This window comes from Microtus pennsylvanicus, chromosome 3 (genome assembly GCF_037038515.1).
Source record: "Microtus pennsylvanicus isolate mMicPen1 chromosome 3, mMicPen1.hap1, whole genome shotgun sequence".
NCBI lineage: Eukaryota > Metazoa > Chordata > Mammalia > Rodentia > Cricetidae > Microtus > Microtus pennsylvanicus.
In genome coordinates, this window is record NC_134581.1 from 101,780,895 (window position 1) to 101,797,893 (window position 16,999).

Here is a 16,999-nt window from a genome sequence, read left to right on the forward strand (position 1 = left end):
ACATGACATTTTCATACATATTTGCATTGTGCAATGTTAAATAAGCTCACACTCAAATATTTACATACTGATGAAAACATTAAATGTCATTTTTGGCTTTTTAAATATATAGGACACTAAGATCACATATTATTCATCTCTATACTCATCTGTATAAACTTCTGTCTTCTGTATAGCTATGGTTTGCTGTTATTTATCAATATTTCTGCAACCTTCTTTTCCAACCACTGTCTTTACTCTGTGGTACTATCCAGTCTACTCTTAAATTCTATGATACCAATTTTAAAACTACATTACTTGCATGGATAATATGTTGTGACAATTTTATTCTCTACCTGGTTTACTTTATTTAAGATAAACAATAATTAAAATAATTTTCATTCATCTGATAAGTTGTAAATGCAGGATTTTGTAATTATTATGGGTAAATACTATTTCATGGATATGTATATATATATGTATATATATATATTCACATTGTCTTTATGTCAGTATATATGCTCTTTGATGCTTTTCATTTATTGATTATTATGATTGGGGCTTCAATAAACAAGGGTGTGTATACTTCATTGACATACTGGTTTTATTAAACATCCAGAAGTAAGATTGCAGAATTATGTGGTAGACGTATTTTAATGTTTCATAGATTTCCATAGTGGTTTTCCACGATGTTTGCATTAATTGACAAGCCTAACAATAGTATGTCAGTCCTTCAATTGCAGCTCATTAATTTTAGACTTGTGTCCTGATGGTAGCCTGAGAGTCCAGGTCTTCAAGGCCACCTCCAGGGTTTGAGGAAGAAGTCCACAACTGAGTAAAACTGAGCTTATGTTTTTCTGTCTGAGGGGTAAAGATCCACACATGCAATCTGAGGGTCATGTTCTTTGTTGTTCTGTTGCTCTAATTCTATTTCTGAAGCTTCTAGTTCTCCTTTGTTTTAATTCTCTCTTTCAATCCTCTTTGGCTTCTCTATTTACCTAGTTTAAATGTTTTTTTTTTTTTTTTTTTTTTTTTTTTTTTACAGGAGACTTAAAGCAAAAAGAAAAGGGTTACAAAGGTGACATCTCATTGGCCATTGCTCATTCCTTTGGCAAATGACAAGGAGCTGAGGCATTTACCATGGCAACGCAAGGTTTCCAACTCCAGGAGTAAGACTGTTACCAGAGGCTGAGGCACAGTGCCGGTGAGACAAGCTGCAGAGAGATCTGCATAGAGAGTCAGGACTTTTCAGCCAGACTTGTCAGGAGGAGAATTGGCCTGATTTTTAGGTTGCTTTGTCTTAATAACCTTTATTATACAACTGAGACTCTGACCTTATGCATAACTGAAAAGTTTTTAAACTCATGATCCACTTACAGAAACATTTACTGTAGTTTGAACTTGCTCTGAGGTGAAAATGAGCTTATTGTGTATAGTTTGAGTAAAAGAAACAAAGGAAACTTTTAAGTGTCTTACAGTCTCTATGGGACAATAGATTTAGTTACGAAGCATATCCTAGTATATTTTCTAAATATCAAAATTATACAATTAAGGAGAGGTCATCTTCCTGACCATTCTCAGATAAAAGTGCCCATAAGATTGAGATACAATCATGAGATTACATATATACATCATATAAAATTACACATTACAATGCAAGTATTGGGGAGACACTATCACTTCTTTTGTATATGTGAAATTACAGACAGGAGCAACAGTTTCCAGAGTCGGTGATCCCACAGGCCTTACCTGGATGGAATTCTCCTCCATCAGAGAATCATTCGTCTAGAGGGTTGACATCTGAATACTTGTCACCTAATGTGACTCCCAAGGCCTCTGACAGAGTCATTTAAAGCAGGCGGCATTATAAATCATTCCTTAGGAAAATACACATTTGGAATGAGGTTTGCCATATCCAAGGTATGGTGTTTTGCAGAGGAAATGCAAAAGTAAGTGTTGACCCAAAGGAACTTCTGGTGTTTGTCAGCATCCTCCCCCTGGAGCATCATGCTTTCTCGGGTGTGAATGGGAAGGATAGCATCAGCTCACACAGTCACTGTGAGCATTAAAGAACGTAACATGCGTGTCCCCCAGCTTGCCCATGAGAACTGAGAAAGCAATTCTTGGATCTTATATCTAGAGCATTAAATCTCACAGAGATGAGACTCAATGCATAGTAGCAGGTCTACATTTGGGGATGTTATTTGTCTTCTTTAAGCTGATGGGTTTTTTTTCCTCTGTGTGATGAATCTTGGATTACTGAAAAATGCAATTTGCACATATATTTCTTCCTAGCACTTAGTTCAATATTCAGCCTGGAGCTGAATCTCAAATGCCATTTAAAAAAAAGCTAAGGAAGGAAAAATGGAGAGAAATGAGGCAGTGAGGAGAGAGAAAAGGTTGGCCATGACAGGAGGGTCCCAATGTGTGGGCTGAACCAAGGCTGGTAGAGATAAACTTGAGTCTGGTGGGCCACATAGAAACCTAGGTCTCCTGGCTGCTGCTGTCTTCATTTCTCTCCTTGTTCCTTCTTTCACTGAAAGGGAAGCATACATGCTTCTACTTTCAGGTTAATAGACATTTTGATTGTCTCCAAAATCTTTACTCTTGTGTGTTGAGATCACAGACGTTCACATAGATAAACTAAAAGGGGAAGGCTCTTTAAAAAGCTCTTCAGAAAAGTCTACATTTTATCTAAATAAGAGAAGTTTCTTAGTATATTTCACTAAATTTTGCAAGTATAATTTTAATTTTCCAGTGTGGCTCACTCCTTATGGCTCCCTTTCTTTTCATTATCAAGATATTTCTGCATTTTTTTTTCTAAATCTTGATTTTTAAAAAAATCTCAGTGAGTCCATTTCAGGAGTTTCATTCTAGTCTCTTGGACCAGTGGCTTCTTCCATTTTACAGTGAAAGTACTAACAAAATAAAGGACTGATTCCTAACTAGTTGGGAGGTGCTAACAAAATAAAGGACTGATTCCTAACTAACTGGGAGGTGCTAACAAAATAAAGGACTGATTCCTAACTAACTGGGAGGTACTAACAAAATAAAGGACTGATTCCTAACTAGTTGGGAGGTGCTAACAAAATAAAGGACTGATTCCTAACTAACTGGGAGGTGCTAACAAAATAAAGGACTGATTCCTAACTAACTGGGAGGTACTAACAAAATAAAGGACTGATTCCTAACTAACTGGGAGGTGCTAACAAAATAAAGGACTGATTCCTAACTAACTGGGAGGTGCTAACAAAATAAAGGACTGATTCCTAACTAACTGGGAGGTACTAACAAAATAAAGGACTGATTCCTAACTAACTGGGAGGTGCTAACAAAATAAAGGACTGATTCCTAACTAACTGGGAGGTGCTAACAAAATAAAAGACTGATTCCTAACTAACTGGGAGGTGCTAACAAAATAAAGGACTGATTCCTAACTAACTGGGAGGTGCTAACAAAATAAAGGACTGATTCCTAACTGGGAGGAGCTGCATTTCTGCTCTTTGAAGACTTTGGTTTGGAATCCTACTGTTTCATCCCCTCTCACTTCTCAGGCCTGCTTCACAGTCCTCATTTCCAGAAGAAATAAATCAAATGAGAGAAATCGTGCAATTATTGTTTAAGTTTTAGGAATTGTTAAGATGAAATTCATCTACATACTTAATTTTTGCACTAGATTGGCTCTTTCTTTTTACCCGTTTGTGCTCGTTTTAATACCTTCTGAAGTTCCTAGATAAGCAATGGAAATCTCTAGCTCTGATATATAATGAGAATTTACATTTAAATCAGATTACAGTACTCTTCTGGTACAGAGGGTTCAGTAGCTTTACACTAGACTCTAAACTCATTTGCATTCAAGAAGATATTTCTTATAATCAGTTCCTGCTTCCTGTGCAGCTTTATCTTGGACCATTGTGCAATTTTTGCTTTACATTTGAAAGATGCTCCTATGTTCTCTAAATTGCAAAGCTTACCTTTTGAATGCCCTGCTCTCTGTGTATAATATCTTCTGAAAGTGTATAGACTTCACTAGTTTACACCCCTCTTTTGGGTACAGCTTAGAATCTTAACATTCACTGTGATGGTTTTCCTAAAACTACCAGACAGAAGGAGGCATGTCTTTCCTAATTGCTTCCTTGAAGGAAGTACACCATCAGTCAATTGATCAATTGTGATCTCAGTGCATACAAACAGATAAATGCTAAGTTTGATCACTAATAATGTTCTTAACTAACACTGTATTGGTTCCTTCTCAGAGGCTCAAAGGACGGCACTACTTAAGCAGTAAACTGCACAAAAAATACATTTGTGATTTTTCTCTAAGACATTCAAAATCCTGGCTTAGCATGATTTCCCTCTAGACTCTTTACATGAAAATTCCATCATTACAGCTCATTTCTGTTCCTGCCCTCAATATTTGGGGGGTGGCATCCTGTCTGTGTGCTTCCATAGAATTAGGTGTTTACTGATTTCATAGCATTTATTTGGCAAGTAAAAAATATCCCCTTGCATGTCCATGATCATTTATTAAAGTGGATGTTTCAGGAGAAGAAGCATAAAATTGTGATTGTTTACATCCTGCTCTTATCGAATGATCTCAATAAATATTGGCTGAACTGATTAGACCAGCTGGAAAGATTTCCAAGTCTGCCCACAAGTATCACATTGTGATACTCTAATCAGTCCTCTATTTTGTTACTGCCTTCATTGTAAATAGAAAGAAGCGAGTCTTAAGGAAGATTCGAATGAAAATAACAGTAAAAAAAATCTCCATTAAAATGAAATAATATTATCATCCAAGATGTTCCCCAGATGGCCTTTCTGAAAGCTAAAATCTCTCAGAGGAAATCAATAGTCTTTTCACGTGGCCAGATTTTTATATCAAGTATGAAACTGGTTGAATTTCCAGATCAGCAAGCCCAGCAGTAGTGCAAAATAAGTTATATTTAGTTTGAATTTTATTCAGCATCAAAGTTGTTTACTTTGTTGTATTGCTTATTTATTAAAATTCTTACTGCTGAAATTCTGTTTCCAGTATTTCCTTCCAGACATGGCCCTGTTGGGTGACACCATAAATCCTTAGCTTGTAATCGAGGGGAAAATGATTTAAACACTTAAAAGTGTGAACAGTGAAAGCAGTTTTGTTCAGTAACTCACTCTTGGGGAAAAAGAGAACGATGAGATAGCCCTCTGTGCCTTTAAGCCCAAGAGGATGCTGCAGTGGATGCTGCTATAAGTGATGGAATTTCAGGGGCAAAGTTTGGAACAAAAACAAATGCTGTTAAAAAGAAAAAGAAAAAGAGGGAAACACTAGAAATAAAATAGTAATGGGTGTTACTTAAGCTTCACATCTCTAGCTAACCCCAATCTGCCCTACAGTAGGAGACTCCAGCTAAGATAAAATTACCCCAGCAGGTGAATAAGACCAAGATAGTGGGGCAGCGCACACTATGCTCAAGCTGCTGAAATCAAACGCATAGAACAAAAAGGTAATGAGATGCTGACTCATTTCACACAGGTGAACAATTTCTGAATAAATGCCGACTGCCTTCAGCAGAAACTCTAAGTTTCAGAAGACACTTGAAAACACCCAGATAATAAGACCAGTGTCAACTCTGAGACCAGAATTTCACACTAAGACACATGGCCAATGAAGCTGAAGATGCAGTGGATTAATTTGCAAGAGGAAGGTACCATAAAGATTTTGTCCATTGATCCAGTAGGCAAGGAAATTCTTAAGGAAAAATCTGTAGTATAGAAGTGAGAAGAGTAAAAACTAGTAAACATTTATGAAAACTTAAATTTGTTTAAGGCATATGATATGGTTTAAAGGGAAGAATACTCTTGCCTTTTCTCACTTTGGTGGCAGAAAGGAATGTGAGACTACAGCATGAAGAACAGCAGAATGGAAGCCACGGTTACAGGGTAAACACAGATTTGAGGAGGCAATACACAGACTAACTCTGAGGATAAGACAGACAACTTTGACCTTGTATCTCAAAAACATTGTTTGGTTGAAAACAACACTGTGTAGGACTTTGTGATAAAAAATTTGACAAGATAGATGTGCAAGTGTACACACATCTGCATGTACACTTACTAATCTGACAGTAGGAAGAAAAAAAGCTAGAGTCCTGTATTTAATATGAGGTTGAATTTTTACATATATTCAGGAGTATTGATAGGCATGTTTTTAAAAGATGTATTCAAAAGCTTAATTCATAATAGTTAAAAATTAGAAACAAGAAAACTGGCATCCACAGAACAACTTACCTAACTTCTAAAATCTAATGCTAAAGGCCCAATAAATAAGAGAAGGAAACTATTGCCTGGTGCAGCAAGAAAACCAACTGAAAGTTCCTTTTCATAATACCTGATTCCACTTTTATAAAATTCATGGAAATGTGTGTGTGTGTATGTGTGTGTGTGTGTATGTGTGTGTGTGTATAATATAACTCAATCCCATACGCAGGCGAGAGAAAATCTGAATTTGAAGTATTGCTGCTTACTTCCTTCAGTGTGATTATTTCCTCCACCAGCCACAGTGGTGGATCCCAAAGTTTCCATTTGATATCATCAAATAAAAATGTGCAGGCTCTGAGTACAATCCATAACCAGGCTTCAACTGATTCCAGCTCCCAGTGCAAAGCAAAGGAATTGAAGGAGCTGTTGACATGTTGACTATTAGAATATTTGCAGTAGGGTTCTAGGCATTTGAAAAAGTCAGAATATAGATGGATGCAATTTGCACACTTACTTTATGAAAATTAAGAGGATATCTATAAATTAACAGTAATATTGATAGGAAAGCTAAAATATTTAGAAACTAGTATAATGTTGAGTAAAAATTTCAATGTGATCCATAAAATAAAAATGAATTAACTCATTAGTAAAAGAAAAGAAAGTTTAGAAATGTAGGTAACATGACATCATTAAGAATTGTCATTGATTTCCTTCAAATCTGAAACATGTATACAAACATTCTCTATCTAAAATCTTATCTTCAATTTAGTATGTTTTTTGAGACATGGTTTATCTGTGTAGCCCTGGCTATCCTGGAATTCACTCTCTAGAGCAGGCTGGCCTCTAACTAGTAGGGATCCACCTGCCTTTGCCTCTCAAGTGCTGGTATTAAAGGCTTGTGCCACCATCACCTCATCTAAAATCTTATTTCAACTAGGTATAAATTGACTATTATACACAGATTATTTACACTTTCAATTTTTTTAAAGGCAGAAAAACTATTTCATGTATAATATTTATCTTCTATTTTGCCTAGAGTATTTTTTCTACATCTAATTTTCTTTGTTCATTTTAAAAACAGAAGTAATTTCACTTTCTTAATATATGCACAAAAATTAATAAAAATCATTCTCACAATCAAAGAATCTTGTCAGTTACCGGTAGTTTAACAAGTGATTTTAACCACATAAAAGGTGATTCTGAATGTATTAGTGTTCTTTTGCAGCTTTAACAAGTAGTCATGGATTTATAAAGCAGTGTACTTACACTTCTCAGTTTTGTCCGTGAGAAGTCTAATATTAAGTTAAATTTTAGTTATTGATGGGCTGTATTCATTTCTAGTAGCTCACACACAGACTGATGGAACCATACATAAAATCCATGCTAAAATTCCCATTTTGAGGGTCAATCAACCATACCTACAAAGCCCCTGTTCCTATATCCACTGACTAAACTTAATTTGTAGCAACTCTAGATGCCACTTTGCTGCCTTTCCCAGAGTCTTCCATCACATAGCCAAAGCTCCTTAGTCTCCGAGTTCAGCACATTCTGATTCCGGTTCTCTAAAGTTTCTTATCATCTCAGTTATGGTGTTTCTTTTGATCACACATTCACAAATATAGGCTACTCCAAATTTATGGACCACCTGCTATTCATTACCTTGGTGCCCACCTGCTGGACTGTCTTCTGAGAAAAGTATCAAGTGACAGAAGTTTAAGGATGCTATCCATCCAGATAAAATAAATCTTGTCCCAGGAAACTGCACCATAATTATAAAACAAAATTTTCCTTCCAGATCATCTACAACTTTCAGAACATTGCTTCTATAATTCTGTTGTTTACATCATTTCTAGTATCTGTATGTTGGTTGTTCTGAGTTCTGACAAGCCAACAACAATTCAGAGGCATGTGTTATATACACGTCAAGTATATAAGATTTTCAGGGAAGTTTGAGTTATTTTGGCATTGAAGTTTATAATGAAATGAAAAGAAAACTTTATAAAACTATTTCAAATATACAGTAGTGGATGTTTGTTGCAAATGGGTAATATAAACAAAAAGTGCTCAGGGGTTATGATGGCCAGGCTGTGACACATCTGTCATTCATTCCAATAGCCCCAATTCAATTCAACTGAACTGAAAAGAAATCATGTTGTATCTCATTCAGAACAGCTGCCTGTCTAAGCGTTAGTCACACGGTAATGGTGTCCTGGGCTCAGTTATAAAGCCACATTAAAGTAATGGCTGCACGTGTCATCGCTTGTGTCACCATAAGAAACAGTGTATGGGAAAATGTAAATAGAATAAAGAGATACAGGGACAGAAATGCAAAAGGGACAGCTGAAGTAGAGTGTTGGGGCTGGATGTCTGTGACCCATCAGAGACATCAGAGGTGTGGATGATGCTGTGACTCAATCAGGATCAGAGCTACGGCAGTCTGTGTCATTTCAAAACAACAGCAGCAACAATAATAACAAAACAACAAAAATTCTTTCCACAGCATTCAGTACATGGCCATATATGTGTGTGTATATATATATCTGTGTGTGTGTGTGCGCGCGTGCGCGTATGAGTGTGCGTAATGTTTTCATTGGCAAATAGATTCAAAATGGATTTTTATTATTTTCAGAAATTAAGATGAGGGGCTATCATAATTTCTATGAAGAGGATTTTTTTTGTAAAACAATAAAATCAAAGTTTTAAAGTCTAAAGACCATAATTTTACTTATTCTAAGAATTATGCCTTTGAATATTTATCATTTTCTGAAATACATAGAAAGAATCACAGCATTGTACCATTAATTTCTATTTATATGAATGCCTAAAACATAGATACATGTTAGATGATGGAGAGACTGCCTTACCTCTGGAGTGATAACACTCTCAATGGCACAGTCTGGCGCTGAACAAGTTCATTAAACACGGAGAGACCAGGAGACACAGCGTAGAGCTGTTATCTCTGCTTTTGATCTTCACCAATTTTCTCCAAATGAATATTTTTTCATAGAGCATATGAAAATATAGCATATACATGCTCTCTCTCATATATATATATATGAAAGAGGGTAAGAAGAAAACACACCCATGGAACCAGTGAAGTGAATAAGTGAGTAATGACATTGGGATTTCATCCTGAAAGCTTCCGAGTTCAATTCCAGGGTCTTACATGGCTTGAGGGAGCAAACTCATCTGACCTCGACATGTGTGCCGTGCCAGGTTCAAACACACCTAATTGCACACATGCAAAATTAATAAATGGTTGCAATAAAAGTTACTCAAAATTCGTTAACAATATCCTAATAATATAGAGACAAAACCTACACATAAATAAACAAATAATGAAGCAAAATATTAGTCATGCTTCTTAATGCTTACAGTATGTCAAATACCAAAAATATATTTACTTAATATAAGTATGTTTTATTTACTTTTATTTTATTATTAGTACTTTTATTTATTATTCATATATTTTATTATATTATTTATATTTATTTACTGTAAGTATGTTTTTCCAAAATTTGTCTTAGTAAATTAATTTGTAGAAAAGGGTGAAATGACAATTTGGAAATCAGTTCATCTTCCTTTCTTTGGCATTCATTTACTTATTTTGATTTTAGTGTCTGGGGAGGTACAACATTAGTATATTTCTACCCAACAGCTATTTGTAGTCTAAAGGATGTCATAAAAACTGCAAACTCTTTTTAGGTTTACCATCAGCTTGACTGATTCTCAGATAAAGACAGAAATTCCAGGAGAAAGAAGTCATGCAGGGCCCTGACTTCTCAAGTAAATCACCCAACCTGAGGATGCTTGACTGTATAAGAAATACTAGGAAAGCCTGAATGCTCTCAAAGGGAAGACTGCTAATTAAGTTCTCTGTTTGAGATACGAGGAGTCTGCTTCCTACAGTGATGATAAGGTCATTCCCCACTGAGTGAAATCTCCCACACAATGCACATGCTGACGCAACTGATTTTCAAGAATTTCAGCAATAAGAAATTTTGATAGAAACCCTTTTAATAAGCCCTATTTAATTATTATTCAACTGTTTTTATTTATCAATGTCCAAAATTTTTAGAAAACATCCACTATCTATAGAAAAATGCCCAGTGAAATAGCATTTTCTCATTTAATGAGACACCAGTGTTTTGAATTACAGCTTTGACTCTAAGTGTGCCACATCTGGAATTAATTGTGTGCAGAAATGGTTAATGCTTATCAGTTCACCTTATGCTGTGTTAAATTTCTGTTCCTTTTTGAATTCCAAGATAGGATTTAAGGGAGGGCATGAGTCTAGTCTCAAGACTATGAGATTAGGATCAGCAACTAACACAAGGAAAAGGACAAAGTGTAAAGCCATCTGTCTCCAGGAAGTGTGTCTCCATACTAGACTTCTGGGGCTTCCTATACTTGGTGAAAATTTGCATACATGTTTGCTATCGACTTGTGGAAAGCAGAAATGATGGCTTTAGCACAAGATTGCCTATGAATTTCAATGAAAGAAATAAAAGGCTGAAGGTAGGAAACATTCTAGGATACCAGATTATAGCATTCAGAGGATCTGCAATATGGCAGAGACAATTCCAGAAAGGAAAGAAGAAAGAAAGGGAGAACAGACTTTTGCTTCTGTCAGTGGGTCAGTGGTTAGGTGTATACCAGCTGCTTGGTATGAGTGCAGAAAAATATAATCTGATTATGTTCTAACATAGCCTGGGGTCGCAAAACTGCGTATCATTGTTTACTCTGAATGTGTTTGTGCTGTGGATGTCAACATATGCTTCTCATTGTGAAGGAACATTCTTCATATTTAATGTGTCAATGTCAGCTTTCTGGTTGTGACAGTATTTAAAGGTATTTCCTTTGGAAGAAATTGGACAAAAGGCATATTAACAGTGTATATATCATTTCTCACAAGTACTTTTCAACTCCTCGAATTTTATTGCAATTTAAAATTATTTTGCCCTAAACTCTTCAATAGGCAAAATATAGACAAAACTCACAAAACTCACTTAGAAGTGTAAGGCTTATTTTACAAAGGGATTTACTCCCAATAAGTTAATTTTAGGAAAACTGAATATTAGGAAATGTAAAAATTTTGAAACAAGTAAAGGCCAGCCTGAAGTAAAGGTGCCCACTGACTGAGTTGGATCCTCAAGACAAGGCATGAGAGAAAACAAATTGACCATAGCAAGTTGTCCTGTCCTCCACACACACATGGTAGACATGTGGCACCCAATCACATACAGTTAAATAATAGGTAATATAAAAAAAAATCTTAACAAAATAAGCTTTGCAAATCTAGAAATCATTTGAAAACAGGGCATTCATATTTGCTCTCTGAATAGCTACAATAGAAATTGAACTCTTCCATACTCTTATTAGCATAAAATCCATTTCCAAAGATGTCTTCACAGTAGTGAAATTTTAAGAACTAAAAGAATACTAAAGAATATCTAATGATATTGAAAGATAAGTGCCAATGATACATAAGAAAGTAACCAATTATTTACTTGACAGGACTGGTTTGTGATTAAAAATGGAGAGTACATCTGTGCAGTAGTGGTCAAAAAAAAAAGAGAAGAGAAATTGGATGCTGCTTCAAAGAAAATTAATGTTCATCTTTCCCAAAGGACTGTGTTTATGTATAACCTGGAAGTAAATACCACAGAAATGTAAAAATCCAATATAGATAACAAATGATTTGTGAAAGTAATCAACCAAAGGCACAGTTCAGATCTGAGGCACAGAATATTGGTTATGTGGTATTACACGGAAGAGACAAAGGGCAGCATGGAGAACAGAGTGAAAAATGGATGAAAAATATGACAAGAGGTCAGAATACCACACAGAATGTGTTTCAGATGCAGAAACAACTAGAGGTCGCTGGCAGGAGACAGCAGACTAAAAGTTATAAGAATAAATTATTGACCAATGAAATAGATATTGCCCAAATATTAAATTAATTCCTTGCCTCCTTGTCTCAGTTTTCACACACACAAAAATAAAGAATAAGATAAGAGCTATGAAGAGACACTAATTTCCCTTGGGAGTAAAAGAAATATTGCAGGAAATTGTGATCATCCAGAAGAGGTAATCAAATATAATAGGAAAAACTACACTCAAAAAAAAAAAAGTCAGCCCATATATGAGTCATTGGCCTCATTGAAGAAATCCCAGAAAAATAAAGTAAGAAAGGAAAACAAGTGAATGGTGGAAAAGGTGGTAATCTCCCATACTCAGTTAAAAACAACCAAACCAAAGCACACCAAAACCAAAAACCGAAAGCAAAGTGCAAAGCAGACATCTAAAGGTTCCTTTCTCTTCAGCTATTTTACATAACAAAATTGATTGCACACATTTTCATAATTAGGATACTACTTATAATTATATGCCTTTTATTGGGTCATATAGTGGTATTAAGGGCAGTAGACATGAGTAAATACTGTTTCTAATTTCCAAAGAAGAAAAGATATCTTTCTCAGTAGAAGATGAAATATCAAGATACTCAAAATTATTCAATACTGGATTGAGAAAAGTTCAACATTCTTTATTTACGATCTTAAAATAGACTTGTATAAAATGAAGACATGCTCATGATTTCATTTAAGGCCAATGTCTCAAGTCTAATAGCAATTTTAAAAATGAGGAAATTGACTATAGATGTAAAAATAGACTATAAAAAAGACATAAAATCTCAATGCAGAATCCCAATCAAAATGAGAGGCACATTCTTACCATCACAGCACTGATCTGAGTGTTTGTGATCAACTATGCAAGAGAGGTACTGACTCACTACATTGATACCTGGATTTAGGCTGAGTTGAAATAATTTAATGTATTCAACATTTTAATGTATTCTTTTGCTAAGTGAAATAGATATATTGGCTGCTATGAAAAATTAATTTCTTATTCTAGCAGACAAAAGAACAACTAAGGCACTGCTACTAGCTCTAAAATCATTGTATTGATGCAGGTTTATTTAAAGTTATGAAGACAGAGAAATTTGCTATAGACGAGTTGATAGAATCATTTATGGAATATGTGAGATATGTGTGCGGGCATTATGAATTGTGTTTAAAATAAAGGAAACTTTGGGAACGTCATCTTAGGGAGACAAACTGTCAAGAAGAAGACAAAATCAGGAATGGGCAGAGGCTAGGTGTGGATAAGGAAGACATTGGCTGTCTGACAAATCTGGGATTGCATGAGTGGAGGACAGGTCTAAGCTAAGAGAACAGGTGACTGGGAAGACAGTGACAATCCTGGAAGAGATCTTTAATCTCACATTATCTACTGTTTTATACTTGAATGTAAAAGGTGCTAGGGTCATTTCTGCTTCATGAAATAATGCTGTGTTGTGGTGTGTGGAAGGGAAGTTACATGTGATATGAGCAAAGATTTCAGCAAATAAATATTTCCATATTTTAAAAAATGTTTAAAACTTAAAATAAAATTACATGAAATCCTGCCTTCCTTTTCTTCCCTTCAATCATTTCACAACAGTTCCACTTCCTCCCTCTTAAATTCATGGCCTCCTTTTCTTTAACTGCTTCGTATATACATATACCTGGTATGATGAATCCCTTTAGTGTCACTTGTATGTAGACAGCATACATTTCAAGCCTGACAATTTGGTATTGGATAACCAGTTAAGGGGCTCAGTCCTGGGGAGGACTAATTCTGCTACCTTCAGCATTTTTTTTAATTGCCTGTAGTTCACTGTAGACCTGGGGCCTTATGAGATTTCTCCCTTTCATATTAGCCTGTTTCTTGGTGTTTTCCTTCCTGGGGTCTCAATTAAGCAGTCATATTGCTGAGGTATCATGGTATAACTTCCCTGTCCTTTCTAGGATATTTAATCTCACAGGAGATCTCATTGTTCTTTGGCATTTAAATTCTCTTCTCCCTAATTTTTTTGGGGGGTAATTTCAGGCATAATTACAGAAGTCATGTTGTAGATGTATGTATTAGAGCTGGGAACCTCATCATCTAATGATTCCTAGTTCACAGAAAGCGATCTTAGTTCAACCAGCAACTGTATTATGCATTCTATATGTGTGGCATGTTAATGCAGCAATTTCACATATCGATGGAGGATGGATATGGAGGCAACGAGTCATTTGTATCTTGTTCACCATTTTTAGAGAAGAGACAGAATCATATTCCCAAGGGAAGCAAACAGAAAAGATTTTGTAAGGATGCCAAGGCAACCACATGCAGGGTGGAGTCTGGAATGGGAGGAGAGGGGCTGGGTGGAGTTTTCCAACATCCAAACCTTTTAGGTATATATGGGTGCAGGCTCAAGTCTAGCTACATTCCGCTGGAAAGGATGACATGGGAGTGGGGAGTAGGGAGTCAGTGGGAGGTGTGGGTGAAGAAGCATTGTGTTAATTGCCATCATGGAGACCCCAAGCATTTGTTCCTTGGGGAGTTGGAGAAGGCAAGTTGTTAGAAGAAAACATAGATCATTAATACTGACCCTATGAACAGGGCTAGCCATAGGAAGAGAGAAGACTGCCAGAAAGAACAAAATGGAGATGTGCCCTGGTTATACAAAAGAGACAAGGCTGAATGAGTGAGATATGAAATCAGATATGTCTTTCACTGGGGCATCTTAGAAAACCAGGTCCCCGTTGATGGACAGGTGCCTACTTGAACCTGGAGAAGTGGTACCAGTACTGATGTCCCAGAAACTTGGAAGGATTGCAGACAAAAGTTTCTGTCCTGTCTAGTCCTGCAGTCATTGGGTCCCAAATAAACACACAGAGACTTATATTAATGATAAACTATTTGGCCTATTATCTCAAGCTTATTATTAACTAGCTCTTACAACTTAAATTATCCCATAATTCCTATCTATGTTTAGCCACATGGCTTGGTATCTTTCCTCAGTGAGACATGTTCATCTTTCTTCTTCTGAATCTTGGTGGTGACTTCAACTTGACCTATCCTCTTCCCAGAATTCTCCTAGTCTGGGCACCACACCTATATACTTCCTGTCTTACTACTGGCCAATCAACATTTTATTAAGCTAATACAAGTGACAAATCTGTACAGTTTACGAAAGCATTATCCTAGAGCATTTTCCCCATTTTTTCTTTTCAAAACAAGAACTCTGACTCTAATCTCCTTTGTTTAGCTTTTTTCCTGGCCGTTTTCCATAACAACTTGTAATCATCATTTAATACAAAGATAAACATCCATAATCCATTGGGGGGGGGAATGTGGGTATAGTTTTCTAGGCTAGTTTCCAATGATTTGGGGCACTGATAATCTTATGGGGACCCAAAGATAATTTAGGATTATGGTCAAGTCCTGAATGGACTATTCTGTGAGGCTAAATCATCTCAGCTGACAATCTTGATGGCAGAACTCAGAGGAAACTGCAACAGTAGTACTCTAAAAGGCTGGACCATCTGGTGATGTAGGAGGGTCATCTGTCTATGTGTTACTTTCATTGGTTAATAAAGACACTGCCTTGGCCTTTTGATAGGCCAGCCCATAGGTGGGTGTGGGAGGAAGAAAGCAGAGTCAAGCAGAAGCTATGACTCTCCTCACCAAGACTGACGCTGGTTAGACTCATGCTGGTAAGCCGCATTCAAGTGGCAATACAGATATTAGAAATGGGTTAGATCAATATCTGAAGGTTAGCCAATAAGGGACTGGAGATAATGGGCCAGACAGTGTTTAAATGAATCCAATTTTGTGTTTTTATTTCAGGTGTTCAACTAGCCGTGCAGGAGCTGGGTGGGATGAAAAGCAGGCCTGCTCGCCTTATCACTACAATCTGGGCCATCCATTTACATTGAAGAATTTTCAGGGGTCTTCCTTGATCAAACCTTATTTTTCTTAACTCAGAATGAATCCATAGCCTTTTATTTCTTTGGAAACAAAAGCAAAACCTCTTCTTCAAAGTAAGATATCTTTTGACTTTAATTTTGAAGTCAAGGCATTGTCAATATATATATATATATATATATATATATATATATATATATATATATATATGTATATGTATTGGATTAATCCAGTAGCATTTATAATCAATTGTTTGTTAGTAGCTGTTGCTCCTTCCTTAGCAGTCAAAAAATTCAAAGACAACATAATAACATACATTATCCAGATTTTATGTGTATTTTCTATCTTTACATGGCTTTTAAAACTCTATTTATTTTTATTTCTTAATATTTTTTGAGACAGGGTTTCTTGGTGTATTTTTGGATTTCCAGGATCTAACTCTGTAGACCAGGCTGGCATTGAACTCATAGAGATATGCCTGCCTCTGCCTCCCAAGTGATAAGATTAATGGCATGTGCCACCATACCTGACTACTTTCTTTCTTTTTTTTAAAGGACTTTTTGTATCCTTTTCTCTCCCAAGCCTAAGTATATTTTTAAATTTTTTTGTTTTTTGTTTTTCAAGACAGGGTTTTTCTGTTACTTTGGAGCATGTCCTGAAATTAGCTCTTGTAGACCAGGCTTACTTCAAACTCAAAGAGATTGCCTACCTCTACCTCCTGAGTTCTGGGATTAAAGGCATGTGCTACTACCGCTCAACTACTTTTAAATATTTTTAAGCACACTGTAAAACACTTAGAGGGTTTTTTTCCCTCTAAATCTGTCTTTATTATATATCCCTATCTTTTTCTGAACACAGGATTCTTTAATCTGCTAAGTGATTTTGCTAGGATTAAAGCTGCAGCTTTGGTGCCTGGTTCCACCCCATTCCTTACCTTTTTCAGAGTCTAGCTTCATGACAAAGGTACCAGTGGGAGCCA